The sequence below is a fragment of the Cheilinus undulatus genome, linkage group 13, assembly GCF_018320785.1.
Source record: "Cheilinus undulatus linkage group 13, ASM1832078v1, whole genome shotgun sequence".
In the NCBI taxonomy this organism is placed as follows: Eukaryota; Metazoa; Chordata; class Actinopteri; order Labriformes; family Labridae; genus Cheilinus; species Cheilinus undulatus.
The window spans coordinates 37604627-37615946 of record NC_054877.1 but is presented as its reverse complement, the minus strand read 5'-3'; positions in this window follow the sequence as shown (position 1 = coordinate 37615946).

The following is an 11320-nucleotide window of genomic DNA, read 5'->3' as shown; positions in this document are numbered from 1 at the left end:
AAAGTAACTGTACTTTTACTTGAATATGATCTTGTACTTCTTCCACCTTTTGGCAGCCAGAAGTGGAAGAAGACATATTTACTGAAAAGAAATAAAAAGTTTTGTTTTCATTCTCAAAAATGAGGGAGAAATGAACTGATTAAGGCACTTCCTGGTCATGTTGGAATTAGTCCCAGAATGCACATATGGGCTGGATGCAATGGCAGAGAGCTTGACCGCTTCCAGCACGAACAGGAAGTACCTTTTAAGTGCCCTTTTCTCTCTTTATGAGAAATGTATGAATGAAAACAAAACATTAGTTTTCTGTTTAGTAAACACACCTTATGAGGTGTTATTTCTGTTGAACAGAGTACTCAGTTCAAAACAAGAAGAAAGAAGCAGATCTGGGCGGAGCTGGACAGCGCTGGTCTTATATATTGTTGTCCATATTGTTTTATTGTTTTGGTTGAGAGCCCCCTGGTGCCAGATTTTAATATACAGTGCCTTTCAGTTGTTAAATTTTGGTTAAAGGAATTATAATTTTAAAAAAGAATTCAGGTCTTACATTTTTATTCTAGGCCTTTGTTAAGCTTAAACAACTACAAACAGTCTTTGTTGAGATGCTGAAGAGGCCATGAAATCCATCAAGCCAATTCTCTCTCTACTTCAACATTTTCCACATTTATTTTCTTCCTTGTGTTCCTTATTTAAAAATTCATCAGCCTTTAGAAGTTGTGGCTTTTAAACTATAGTATAGGCTGTGATATATATAATATTTACTGTGATGCTGTTAACACAATGTCCTGTGTACCCTGCATGTAACACATGGGCTTATATTTACAGTAAATATGAAATGCTCTGTACAAGACACAAAGTAGACTGAAAACAAATAAACCTGGAACAAAGCGTTACGCTTTCCTCTCTGTACTCACACTTCATATCAACATGTTGATTTTAGACAGTTACATTGTAGCATAGAAAGCCATGTGCTCTTTCACAGTCTGCTGTTTTTAAGATTTTCTTCTAGTGCTTAACTTAAAGTGTTCAGTGCTGTTAATCATTCAACCTTGCCCTGTCTGGGAACCATCAAAACCTGACTTGCACATGACACACTAAACAAACATAATTAACCCATTTTCTCTCACTCAGAGTTGTTTGACTGAGGGGAAAAGTGAGAGCTCGTTCGTTTATTTCCTGGCACACTCTTCATGAACAGAACTGAAGCCCTTCAGGTCAGCCTACTGTTTCCACCACCTCTCCTGATCAACAAAGGTTGAAGAAATACATAAAATATAGTAATTGTGGTCATATCTATCGATTATACACATACATATATACATACAGGCACACATATATATATATACAAGATTTGCATCACTATTAATTTCAAATTTAATTAGGCCCATTCTTTCTGATGTACACATTTCTGGGGGCAAATTGTTATTGTCTTAACCCAGCTCTGACACGTGAACCAGAGATCCCACCATCCCTTTACTGATAAGAAGATAACCAGCATAGCTGTTAAACACACTGTTAGTTGTAAAGTATAACAGTAAAAGTAAAGTGATAACCTTTTTAGGACAGTGGGTTGTTTCGAAATTTATCTCTTGCCAGAAACTCTCGATTTCCAGCTAGCAGAAAAGTGTGGACACACACTGAGAAAAACATTTTTTTTCAATTCAACAATGGGTCAAATCAGAGACCTGTTCACTGCAATTATCAAAGAAAATGTGTCATTAAAAACATATGTTTACAGATGCACTACAAAATCAATCACAACTTTTACATACATAGTTACAGTGCCTATAAAAACTATACCCCTTGGATTTTTTACCCTTTTCATGATTTTATAAAACCATCATGGTCAGTACAATTAGACTTTCTTGAACCTCCTCAAATGAAACACTACACATCAACATAAACACACCATCCCCACTGTGAAGCAGGGTGGTGGCAGCATCATGCTGTGGGGATGCTTCTCAGCAGCTGGCCCTGGAAGGCTGGTAAAGGTAGAGAGTAAAATGAATGAGGCAAAATACAGGAAAACCCTAGAGGACAAACTTGTTCAGTCTGCAAGAGAACTACGTCTTGGGAGAAGATTTATTTTCCAGCATGAAAATGACCAGAAGTATTCAGCAAAAGCTACACAGAAATGGTTTAAAGATAATCAGGAGAATGTTCTGTAGTGGCTGAGTCAAAGCCCAGACCACAATCCATTAGAGATCTGGACTTAAAAAGGGCTGTTCACATCTGATCCCTGAGCAACCTGACAGAGCTTGAGCAGTTTTGCAAAGAAGAATGGAGTAAAATCACAGTGTCCAGATGTGTAAGCCTGATTGAGACCTATCCACACAGGCTCAGTGCTGTGATTGGAGCCAAAGGAGCTTCTGCTAAAGGAGCTTCTGTAAAACATCTAAGGGGTTAAATCGTTTTTACAGGCACTGTAAGTCAAGCTGCAGTTGTAGCTCCATTTGGCAGTTTATCTGGGCTGCTCTCCATGTCCCATTATGCACAGCTGGAGGAAGTCTGTTAATGAGATGATGTCTGTTTCTGCTACAGTAGATGGCAACATGCCCCCTTTCTGATAGTTATTGTGGACCTTCTTCCTGTTGACCTTGCTGATAAGTTTTCAAGCAGTAAACTGGTTTTATGTCAAACAGTGAAAACATGGGCACATTTTACAGCTCTGTACATTTCAGACAAATACCATAAACATGACTTTTGGCACAACTACAATGCCAGAGTCAGAGCTCAGCTGACTGGAGACTTGAGCATGAGCAGAGCACCTGGTTTAAGTCCAACAATATTATACATTTGTGAGGGTAATTTGGTCTACAACTGCAAACTGTGTCAATCTTACTTTAAGAATTCAATGTTATATAAAAAGTCCAGTATTAGAAGGACTAATACAATAATCTGACTTTTTCTAACTGCATTTAAATATACAGAATAGGTGTTTTCACAGTGTATTTCCATGACTGTGTCATAATTAAGCTTTGCTGCCATTGCCCCTTCAGACATTCAAATTATAAATGGGTTGGATATGATGTTACCCTGCATGGCATGATTGTTACTGTTACTGTTACTTCCTCTGAAGATGGCACAGAGGGTAGGTCACCTCATCCCACCAGTGCACCTCTGCAACATTCATAGTGAAGGCAAAATGTCACAGGGTCTTAAATAGCACAGCTTTAAACTGCACTGTGAACTGGACTAACGTTTTGACTGATTTAGAAACTTTGTCTTTGGAGTTGGTCCAGCAGAGCGTGCTCAGACTACATTGAAATTCCTGTCAGTACTGTCTGCAGCACATATAGCAGTAAACAGAAGGTACAATTGGTTGACAAAGCATAATAATCAGTAGTGTAGTGGAGGGTATATGGAGTATACCCACTCACTCTTCTGTCTCTGTAGAGTATACCCACTTCGATCCAATGTGGCAAATGGTAAAGGCATCAAAAAAGCAATTACATTGAACAAGTGAACTAGTTTGTATGCATTACCTCTGACACAACTGAGGAGTTTGGAATAGTTGAGTTAAATTGTATAATCATGTAGTTGGCTCTGCTTATAGTCTTTGGGCCAGTGGTGATGGTTAAAATCTAACAACACTCCAGAGCAACCCCTCTCCCAATCCACCTGGAATGCATACTTTTCTTATTACAGCATTTTATTACAGTTTTTAATTTCTGATGAAAAACCATGTGAACTCCGAAATTTCATCCAATAATATTGTTTGTAGCATTTGCACACGGCCCTTATATGTCCTTACCTGGACATAAGAGGGGTATTTCTCTATGCTAGTTAGGAGAAACGTGCTTGTAGCCCCCAGGTTACATCACCCAACTTGTTTCTGAACTATTTTACGACGGGCCCTCATGTTGGTTTTTACAGCGTAAGCTTTAGCAAAAGAACATTGCTGATATAGTTGCACAGAAGCTGTAAACATAGACTTTGTAAAACTAACGTAGTCTCAATAAAGGCACTTGTTGGTCTCTGAGTTTAGGTGTCATGAAGCCGAAGTATGACGGTTACCATATTGGAAATACAAACACTAGTTAACTTTCAGGTAACTGAGGAGCAGTCAAAAAGGTGGGTTGAACATTCTTTACTGGTTGCTGTAACATACTCCTTATCATATAGCTAGCATCTTCTTAAATAGAAACAAAACAAGCCAACGCTTTGAAGGCGAGGGTTAAGAAAAGTAAAGCCGAACCTCCAGGCATGAACAGAGGAATGCAATAAAGGCTGTTAGCATTTATTTCTACTGTAAAAGTGACAACTTACTCAAGTCTTTTATGAGAATTCCTTGATTTTTGGAACCAGCCTCTAGTGGACACTCAATGAACTGCATTTTCCATTTAGGTTTCTCTGCCGTTTGGGTGTTATCAGTAATCTTCGGTCACATGTAAAGCTTTAAATCACTGAAATGCTTTTTACTTTTTTGTCTTATGGATCATTCTAAAGGACATTCATATCTCTAGCTTGTTGGACTATACTTCTTGGATTACACTTGTCTTGTAAAGCAAACAGGCCACCAGTATTTGTGTCACTTAAGTACTGGCCATCTGCTTCAGTCAGTCCTGTTCTACAAGAGTGGTTTAGGAGAGTAAGTGTGGAGGCCGCTGACCCTGAACACCCTTCATCTCGAGCTGTAAATGTTCAACACATTCATGCAGAAGAGGGTCAACACTTTCTGCACGGCTGCTTCTAATCCACGTGCATGACAAGGGGCAGTGTCCTAATACCAGTGAGGCGCGCAGAAGCCTGCATGGAGGGTGTCAAGTTGTCACATTCAGAGCCAGAGAGTGGGCCGAGGAGGCGGAGTTAACAAAGCCATGTTTGCCGGCTGCTTTTGTTGATCCTGCACACACTGCAGTATAAGTGACCTTTAACAGAACTCTATCAAATAGCTTATAATAATGAAAAACTGTAGACAGGCATGTGAAGGACTCCCTCATACCAACACAGGTTTCAAGGTAGCGTTCAAGGTACTCTCTGTTGGTTGATAACAGAGATTACAGTCTTTAAGAGGGTCTGCTTTCCACGACAAGGACGCTCACTATACTCTGCTGATCATTCAACAAGCTTTTTCCCTTTGGAGACCTTGTTCCTTCATCACTGAATCAATATGTCATTGTGTCTTAATGGCAGCATCATGTGCCAATAAGTTCTCATGCTATTGTAACATGGTGTTATTGATCCAGTATGTCTTTTTCCAATATGTCAGTATGTGCTCATGCCAGTTCATATCGATAAATACTCTTAGTTAAAGTTCACACGTTACTGAAGCTTTATTTAATATGTCAATGGTTCACAAAGTCAATATGTGGAGAGGGAATATATGATGGCACACTGACCTACTTTCTGACTTCTCCATCATAATCAAACATGCTGCAACGCTGTAGTCCCTATTTGTCCATATGTATCGGTTTAATACCACTTCTCTTTAAAATGTTCCTCTAAAATAACACACAGGAATTGCTTTTTTAAAATACATAAATAGTGTGTAACCTTTTGAAAAATGCAATTTATTAAAAGAGAAAGTACAATAAAAAGCCAGTTTTGAGTCATTCTGAAGCACCCTGTACTAAATGACTGAAGTCAACCATCAACATCAGCCTTTAACAACAAACAGATGTACCCCTATAGACTTCAGAGGCTCATATTTACAAGAACAACACCTGAGCTCAAAGATGACTTAAGTTCTTAATACCTGTGCTGCATGCTGCATGTATAAATGCAGTAACAACATACCTGAGTATTTGTTGTTGATTCCAGAGTAACTTAGTGGTCTTGAACGTGTTTAAGAATTCAAGTTAGTACTAAGTAAGTTCCCCTCCTTTTTTATAAGTATAGACATGGTTTGATTATAGTACCTTTCACTGTGAGGGTTGGTTATGATTTTTCTTTCAAATTATAATTTTTAGTAGCATGAAAACCTCTGTCACCCCAAACCTGGTTATTGCTATTCTTTTAAGCATTTAATGGTTGGTGCTATTGCCTTACAACAAAAGGTTCCTGGAAACTAAGATGCCCCAAACTGCAGTGTGCAATAGGGGCAGTGCCCAACGTTGGAAACTGCCCATTCAACACTATTTGACCCGTCTTATCAAATCTTGCCCTATACTGTTCATATTGAGGTATTCTGTTGATCCACCTAACCCCAATGATACATTTATATACAGTACATCCAAACATCTATTTAATCCAGGGGTGTCAAACTTAAGCACAGCAGGGGCCAGATTCTGGATTCAGGACTAACCTGAGGGCCTAACAGGGTCATCTTTTTAACCATAAACTGTCAATTGTGTTTCACCGGTAATAAAATATGAAAACAAAAAGCACTGATGATAAACAATTTTGAAATTTAAAAAGTAAAAAAGATAAGTTTAAAGGCTCACAATCTGAGAAAACTAAATTTATTAGTTCAAAAAGGTCAAAACATGAAATTGAAATTGAAAAATAATATTTTTTTAATTGCAAATGTATTAGAAAGAAGCCAAAATCATGAGTTTGAAAGGCCAAAATATGAAATAAAATATGTAATCATGAAATTAAAGATCAAAATATGATTCAAAATGTTAAATTGTGAGTCTAAAAGGTCAAACTGTAGGATTATGAAGTCAAAGTTTGGAGTTGAAAATATGAGGTAAAATACAAAATAATTGGTTAAAAAGGTCAAAATATCACTTAAAAATTAGAATTATGAATCTTAAAGCTCAAAATATTATATTAGAAGTCAAAATCATGAGTTGAAATGCTCAAAGTATGAAATTAAAAGTTAAAATCCTAAGTTTGAGTCCTAATTGTGAGATGCTAAATTGAAAATATGAAATGAAAATACAAATTAATTTCTTTTCCCACATTCCTGACTTCTTATCTAAATATTTTTACTCCTTATTTTTTTTAGTTTCGTGACTTAACAAGGATATTTTAAATCATCAAGCATGAGTTTACATTTTTATATTTGAGGATATCTACAGACCTCAGACTGATGGGCCAGTTATAACACAAATATGAGATCATCTTGGGGGCCGGATTTAACTGTTTCACAGGCTGGATTTGGCCCCTGGATATATGTATCTGCCAGTAGCTCAGTCTGTGAGGACTTGGGTTTGGGAATCAGAGGGTTGCCAGTCCTAGTTGGACCATATCTGGACTTTGGCCTGGTAGCTGGAGGAGAGCCAGTTCACTTCCTGAGTACTGTAGAAGTGCCCTTGAGCAAGGCACTGAACCCCCAACAGCCCCTGGCAGTGCTTCAGTGAGAGCAGCAAAGGCCATCAGTCTGACGTCTCTCCGTTAGCACATGTCCATGGAGATCCTGTTTGTATATGTTTGCATGTAACTCAGCCTATGTCTGTATATATACAGTATAATAAAGTAAGTCTTCCTCATAAAACAACATATATATATACTATATATCCTTACCCGAGCAATTTTCCCTTATTTCTATCAAATACTTAAATCATCAAACACCTATGCCACCCAAGGTAGTCCAACTTAAGTGACTGCATGGGATGATAGGTGAAAAGTGCAAACTAACCCAGGAAATCCTCTTCCTTTTAGGTCAGTATGCCATCTTCAGTAGATTGAGGATGCTCTCACAGGTGGGACTTCTCTAACTGACTCAGTTATTTCACTCTTGATGCAAAAGTGTCTACTATCTACTATTATGGCATTCTGGGAAAAATGTGCAGATTAAGGATGATTGTCAAATAACTGGAGTACAATGACAAAAGATGCTTAAAATGATTACGTACTCTTCACTTAAAACTAAAAATGTGTTCTATCAAATCAGAAAAGTAGGGCAGATGCAACTGATTTGGATTTTTAAGTTAACAGAACTCATTTTTTGTGAACAACCTTCAACTGTTTGGTGTTAAAGTTTGTGATTTATAAAAAAATAAATAAATAAATTATAGGAATGATACAAGCCAATAATTTAGGGGATTTGGAAGGTTAGGAGCAATACTCAGTCCCTCACAGCCAAAGGTCTAGGATTAAAAATTCACTTTTGTGATTATTTTTCTATTAAAAATTGAGTTTAAGAACTTGTGACAGAGTGTGTGGTGCAGCTGCATTTCATCTGAGACTCAAAATACATTTTTAAAAAAGAGAAGAAACAAAAAAGGCCAACTTTAGGGAAAAAAGAACCTGTCCTTTCACAAGGCTGGCCACAGACCTGTAATAATGAATATTTTAATGGTACAGTTTGCCTTGTGTGTAATTTCATCCTGCTACCACTAGAGGTCAGAGCAACACCATTATGGCATGTTAAAACCTCCTGTACTGATTCTGAACAGTTACCAGCAGCTGTAATGGTGATCCAACATTAAGTTAATGTAAATGAATCCCTTTTTGACAGAAAGTAAACATTTCCCTGATTTGAGGCACAGGGATACCCAAATGAAGACAAATAAAATAAGACTTAAATGGTTTTAGGATTGTTCGTTCATCTGTCTGTTGGAGCCTTCCTTCGTTCATAAACTGCTTTTAAAAAACCAAACTTTATTGTTTAAGTAAATGACCTAGCTCTTCGTTACCTGCTTATTATCACATTTGTCCTCTTGCTATCATCCTCCTGAGTCGACTCTCATGACTGTGAGACATTCATCCAGACTTTATTTATTATGATCATATGCTAGTTGTATTGTTTGATTAATGGCTTGGCTATGGGTCAGTAACCTCAGTATTGCCATCAGTACATTATTAATGACCAAAGAGAAAGAGGAGCGTGTGTATGACCGCGTGTGTCCCTGAGTGTGTGTGGAGCGTGCGTGGACGAATGCTCCACACCACATCGACAAACGGAAATAGATGAATGGAAATATTGCACTTTTATCTGGAACCAATAAGCAGAGGGAAGTGTGGTTCGCCTAAAAATGGCCACTTTTAATGTGGTGATTTGTCAAGAGGAGCCAGAGCAGAGCTGGGTGTGAAGAGGAGAGTATATATCTGTGTTTGGTGTTTAAAATGAGGGAGAAGAATACAGCTGTGTTGTTCAGGAGATGCAACAAGAAGGGCTGTATTTAGCCTTAGATAGATGGAGACTGTGTTGTCATAGCATTTAGTTTGGCAGCTCTGCCCTCCATAAACAACATAAAGATAAGCTTCTAAACATTTATCAGTATTCATGCATGTGGCACACACACATCAAAATGTTTGAAATGCAAAACTGTCAGTGTTTTTATCTTTGAATTGAACTGTTTGTCTTTTTTTAAATCTTTTTAAAGCTACTCCATAGAAATCCAGTGTGTTCAGCATAATTATATCTTGCTTTGTTTTGTATCATCTTGTTTCATCTCATCTCCTATGGTATTGTATTGTACCCTATCTTATCATACTGCAGTGGTTCCCAAAGTTCCCCGGGGGCGCGGTGTCATGACAGGGGGGCGTGGCAAGCAAGACAAGGCTAAGCAAGACCAGCTGATGACTTTGGCACAGGAGAAGAGGAGCAGTTCACCAGTGCAGTTGCAGCTCAAGTCCAACATGTTGTCTGCATTTTTGATTGGTGAGGAAAAAGAATACCCACTTCTAGGCAGGAGAGCCCTGGCCAAATTCTTCCCTTTTGCAACATCCTACCAATGTGAGACGGGTTTTTCCTGCTGTTACATCAACCAAGACTGTCACAGCTCTGGCTGCCTCCTGTTTTTCTTCCTTTCTTGTGTCCCCTCCCCCTGTCTGTCTCTGAGTGTTTGTGTTCCACACCCTCCAACTAGCTGCAATCAAGCACCTGGCAGGATCACCTGGATGACTCGCCTGGATCCCATTAGCTCATCTGCCTCAGTATAAGAAGCCTGGTTTCAGCCCCACTCATTGCTAGAGTATTACATCCACTCTGTGGTATTAATTATCGGCAGCTCTGTGCAAATTTAGTTCAGAGTTTCTACTGCTTGAATATTCTTTACCAGTGTTTTCTAACAGCCTTTTTATCTGTGCCAAGATTCTAAAAAATTCAGCCATCAAAACGACTCCTCCAGCAACACAGCTACGGAAAGCCAACAGGACCAGAATTCACCCCTCTCCTCTGATAAACTAACCAACCAGCCAGCCTACAACTACAAACAATAAATCTTCTTCAAACTGTTCACCTCGTCTGTCTGCTTCTGGGTCCTACAACAAACTCCCACACCTAACAAAGACAAAACAGAGATAAAGGCTGGGACACTGAAAATGAACAGAGAGTGGTAGTCACACACCTGCACCCAGGACCCAAGAAGAGCTGTAGCACAAAACAAGCTCACAGTGGTCACTGAATTTATTGAAGGACTTGAAGTAGAACTCAATCTTAAAAAATGTTGACAATTTTTTTTTCAGGGAATTGCTCATATTCATATTCATACTCATCTAATATTGTCTTGTGTCTTATCTAGGGCTGGGCAATTAATTGAAAATTAGATTAAATCGCAATATGGCCTACTGCAATTTTCAAATCGCAGAAGTTGCAGCACGGATGTTATGCATTACATATGAAATCATTCACGTGACATTTTTTAGAATAGTCTACAAAAATCCTACTTTCTTCATTTCTATACACTTTTCTGATGAAATATGAAGATGACATAAAAAATAAGCATTCCCTTCAGTACAGTAATTCATATTGAATTTGCAATACGAGTCCAAATTGTCACAATAAGATATTTTTTTCAAAATATTGTTTGGGTTATTATATAGAATGATTTATTTCTTGTGTTTGTTGGGAAATACATAAGATGAGGAACTTAAGGAATAATTGCATATCAAATCACAATTGCAATATTGAAGAAAAAAATTGCAATTAGATTATTTTCCCCAATCATTCAGCCCTAATCTTATCATAATATAATGTTACATATTGGTTTGTATCCTTTCATCTCATATCATGTCCTCTCATCTTGTCTCTTATCGCAGGGCTATTCAATTACTAATTTACCTGGGCCAAATTTAAAATCAAAAATTGTAGCTGCTGATATCAAATTTTGAATCAGTACAGCTCAATTTGATGAAAAAGTTTGAACTTTTTATTCATATTCTCCCTTTATTTTGGAAACATGACAAAAGCACATCAAAAAGTGCATAAAAACACAAGAGCTGTATTTGAACATAACCTGAGATAGTAAAAATGTTTGTTCACTATAATAAAAATAAAATAAATAAAATGAAATTCTGTAAATAATAATTTAGGTCACTTCTTACCCAGGCGTATCTTAAAGTGCAAAAAAACTTAATCTGCACAGTTGTAGCTACAGTTGAAAAGGACATGTTTTTTACTCGGTATCTTGGCGTTACTTCTGTCAGCATCACTAGCCAAGCTTCACGCTTCGACTGTTGCTAGGCTACGCAGAGACTAGGCGGAATG